We start from the raw sequence: 4,898 nt of genomic DNA, 5'->3' as shown, positions 1-4,898 counted from the left end.
CACAGTGATTCTTGTATATACCCATCCCTTCCCCATGCCTATGTACAAATTTCACCTTTCCTTGTAATAAAGAAAAGCAATTATTTGATATTTAAAGACTTTCTTAACCTATCTCTAAGCATTTTTTAGCTCTAGTAGACTTCATTCCCCTTCATGCATTCTATGATCCAGTCAGATGGGCCTTCTTACTGTTCCTCATATATGGTATTCCATTGTACTGATTTCAGTTAGATATAAATGAAAGTGCAAATACCAAACTAATGGATAAGATCAGCAATGTTTTACCATTACTACCTTTGAAGAACTCTATGTTAATTCATTTTCTCTAGTTCATGCTCTGCACAGCTGTCAAAATGATTTTCCTAAGGCCTAGTTAGGTATGACTATGTCATCCTTCCATTCAGTAAGTTTTAGTGGTTCCTCATTGCCTCTGAGATCAAATATATTACCTCCCTTCATGCACTGGTCTAGCCAAATTGGCCTTCTTTGTCCATACATTCGTCTCAGCTTTGGCTCTCATAATCCCTTGTTTCCTTCAAGGCTCCACTCAAGTACCACCATCTGCATGGAGCCTTTTCTTTTTCTTTTTTTAATTTATTTAATATATTTAGTTTTCAGCATTGATTTTCACAAAAGTTTGAATTACAAATTTTTCCCCCATTTCTACCCTCCCCCCACTTCAAGATGGCATATACTCTGGTTGCCCCGTTCCCCAGTCAGCCCTCCCATCTGTCACCCCATGCCCCTCCCATCCCCCTTTCCCTTCCTCTGCACAGCTGTCAAAATGATTTTCCTAAGGCCTAGTTAGGTATGACTATGTCACCCTCCTACTCGGTAAGTTTTAGTGGTTCCTCATTGCCTCTGGGATCAAGATAAATTTCTATGGCCCATTGCCTCTGTACCTTATTTCCTAGTTGCATGCAAAAACTTTTTTTTATTGTTGTTGTTTTTGAACGTCTGTTTTTAAAACTTTGAGTTCCGAATTCTCTCCCCTCTTCCCTCCCCACCCACCCTCCCTAAGAAGGCAAGCAATTCAACATAGGCCACATGCGTATCATTATGTAAAACCCTTCCACAATACTCATGTTGTGAAAGACTAACTATATTTTTCTCCTTCCTAACCTATCCCCCTTTATTGAATTTTCTCCCTTGACCCTGTCCCTTTTCGAACGTGTTTGTTTTTAATTACCTCCTCCCCCTGTCTGCCCTCCCTTCTATCATCCCCCCTTTTTTATCTTCTTCCTCCTTCTTTCCTGTGGGGTAAGATACCCAATTGAATGTCTATGGTATTCCCTCCTCAGGTCAAATCCAATGAGAGCAAGGTTTACTCATTCCCCCTCACCTGCCCCCTCTTCCCTTCCTACAGAACCACTTTTTCTTGCCACTTTTATGCGAGATAATTTACCCCATTCTATCTCTCCCTTTCTCCCTCTCAATATATTCCTCTCTTATCCCTTAAATTGATTTTATTTTTTTAGATATCATCCCTTCATCTTCAACCCACCCTGTGCCCTTTGTGTGTGTGTATAGACATATATATATATATACACCTACATATATACATACATAGACACACACATATGTATATATATGTATACGCATGTGTATATATGCATATTCCTTTCAGCTACTATGATATTGAGGTCTCATGAATCATACACATCATCTTTCTATGTAGGAGTGTAAACAAAACAGTTCAACTTTAGTAAGTCCCTTATGATTTCTCTTTCTTGTTTACCTTTTCATGCTTCTCTTGATTGTTGTGTTTGAAAGTCAAATTTTCTATTCAGCTCTGGTCTTTTCACTGAGAAAGCTTGAAAGTCCTCTATTTTATTGAAAGTCCTCTATTTTATTGAAAGTCCATATTTTGCCTTGGAACATGATACTCAGTTTTGCTGGGTAGGTGATTCTTGGTTTTAATCCTAGCTCCATTGACCTCCGGAATATTGTATTCCAAGCCCTTTGGTCCCTTAATGTAGAAGCTGCCAAATCTTGTGTTATCCTGATTGTTTTTCTACAATATTCAAATTGTTTCTTTCTGGCTGCTTGCACAATTTTCTCCTTGACCTGGGAGCTCTGGAATTTGGCGACAATGTTCCTAGGAGTTTTCTTTTTGGGATCTATTTGAGGAGGCGATCTGTGGATTCTTTCAATTTCTATTTTACCCTCTGGCTCTAGAATATCAGGGCAGTTCTCCTTGATAATTTCTTGAAAGATGATATCTAGGCTCTTTTTTTGATCATGGCTTTCAGATAGTCCAATAATTTTTAAATTGTCTCTCCTGGATCTATTTTCCAGGTCAGTGGTTTTTCCAATGAGATATTTCACATTGTCTTCCATTTTTTCATTCCTTTTGTTCTCTTTTATAATATCTTGGTTTCTCATAAAGTCACTAGCTTCCACTTGCTTCAATCTAATTTTTAAGGTAGTATTTTCTTCAGTGGTCTTTTGGACCTCCTTTTCCATTTGGCTAATTCTGCCTTTCAAGGCATTCTTCTCCTTATTGGCTTTTTGGAGCTCTTTTGCCATTTGAGTTAGTCTGTTTTTTAAGGTGTTATTTTCTTCAGTATTTTTTTGGGTCTCCTTTAGCAAGTCATTGACTTGTTTTTCATGGATTTCTCTCATTTCTCTTCCCAAGTTTTCCACTGCTTCTCTAACTTGCTTTTCCAAATGCTTTTTGAGCTCTTCCATGGCCTGAGACCAATTCATGTTTTTCCTGGAGGCTTTTGATGTAGGCTCTTTGACTTTGTTGACATCTTCTGGCTGTATGTTTTGGTCTTTTTTGTCACCAAAGAACGATTCCAAAGTCTGAGTCTGAATCTGAGTCCATTTTCGCTGCCTGGCCACGTTCCTGGCCAGTTTTTGTCTGGGTATGACTGCTTGTAGAGTAGAGAGTGCTTTGTCCCATGCTTGAGGGGCTGTGCTGTTGTTTTCAGAGTTATTTCTACACAGCAAGCTCTGCCACACCAGTGCTCCCCCCCCCCCCAAGAACTGCCAACCCAGACTGCCGACTCAGATCTGGGCAGGCTCTTCACTCCTGCTCTGATCCCCCACATAATTCCTCCGACCAGGTGGGACTGGGGCCAGAAGCAACTGCAGCTGTAGTTCTGTAGCTGCACCACCTCTGCTGCACCCCAGGCAGTGGCCGAACTGCAAACTCCTTTCACTCTGTCCCTGCAGTTTTTTCCCAGTAACCTTCTCTGTTGTCTTTGGTGTTTGTGGGTTGAGAAGTCTGGTAACTGCCAGAGCTCACTGATTCAGGGCTATAGGACTTGTTCCCCCTGACTCCCGGTCTGGTTGGTCCAGGTGTGGCTCATGCTGGGCTCTGCTCCCCTCCACTCCCAGCTCCATGTGATAGACCTTACCCCATGACCATCCAGGCTGTCCTGGGCTGGAGCCCTGCTTCCTTCTGCTATTTCTTGGGGTCTGCAGTTCTAGGATTTGTTCAGAGCCATTTTTCATATGTGTTTGGAGCGTCCTGGGGGAGAGCTTTAGGCACTTCCCTGCTTTCCACCTGCCATCTTGGCTCCATCCCCCCTCCCATCATCCTTTATCTATTTTTTTATGTATTTTATTTGTACATGTTGTATGTTGACTAGAATATAAACTCCTTGGCAGCAGGAAATGTTTCACATTTGTTCCTGTATCTCCAGTGCCTAACACCCATGTTTTCTACGTAGTAGGTGCTTAATAAATGCTTGTTGATTGAATTAAGCTGAAAAGACTAACAATAGCCATATCTGACAATATATAAAATGTTCTTACTCTACCAAGAAGAGAAGTCTGTTTTATTGTATATTCTGTAGTACCAAGATTGGTAATTAGAACTATTTAATGCTCTTTTCAATATTTACTATATTCTAGATTTGTTTGGTCTTGTTTTTAATTATTATAGTTCCTGAGAGAGTGTGAGACAATAGAGTGCTGGACTTGGAGTTAGGGTTCACTTACCTCACAGAGTTGTTATGAGAATCAAATGACATTAGCTATATAAAGTGCTTTGCAATCTTTAAAACCCTTTTCCTTCTCTTCTTTTGGACTGCATGTTAGGTAAAACCACATTCATAACAATAGCCCCCATTTCTGTAGCATTCAGCATGTTACAAAGTAATTTCCATACAACAGTCGTAGGGGATAGGTGGTGAAAGTATAATTTCCATTTTCACATGAGGAAACTGAGGCTCCTAGAGATGAGAGAATTTTCCCAAGATCACACAGCTAATAATCCTGGAAGAGCCAGAGCTAGAAACCAGATCTCCAGACTCCTAGTACATTGCTTTCCAACTTGATACCCAGTTATTTTAAATAGTCTATGAATCCATATGCAATCCATAAATACATATAATTATATGCTCTGTAAATTGGATGAATAATATGTTGCACATATTACTATTACTATTTTCAAATATTATTTTAAATGTAACCATTTTAAAAATGTATACAGAATTGTGATTAATAAAAATGAATATTTGTGAGAGTGTCACTAATTCAAAGTTGCTTTTGAAAAATTTCTTTTCTTGATATATTGCTGTCTTGGGAGAAGGAAATCTGACTTTTGTATGTTGAAAAGTGGCTCTAATACTCAAAAGGGTTGTGAATTATTTATCTAGTTCAATGTTCTTCCTATTACATTATCCTTAAACTTGCCTTTAGGAAGTTCATATCACCCCCACCCTTTTTTTAAAAAAAAAATTAATGTTAGTGCTACAGTGCTGTACTTTGGATTCTTTAGTGTTGAAAAGCTGTCTGTGAAGTTCATAGGTTCCATTATTCTTTCCCCAATCTAGGAGGCTTCAATAAATTATGCTCCAGGGCCCCTACTTCTATCACTTCCCATTTTTCAATGAAACAGTTGCTTCTTGTTCTTAGTCTTCTGGTAACCGTGATATATTCTTTTC

The sequence above is a fragment of the Trichosurus vulpecula genome, chromosome 3, assembly GCF_011100635.1.
Source record: "Trichosurus vulpecula isolate mTriVul1 chromosome 3, mTriVul1.pri, whole genome shotgun sequence".
NCBI classification, from domain to species: Eukaryota; Metazoa; Chordata; class Mammalia; order Diprotodontia; family Phalangeridae; genus Trichosurus; species Trichosurus vulpecula.
The sequence above is the reverse complement of the archived record's forward strand: the minus strand, read 5'-3'. Positions refer to the sequence as shown.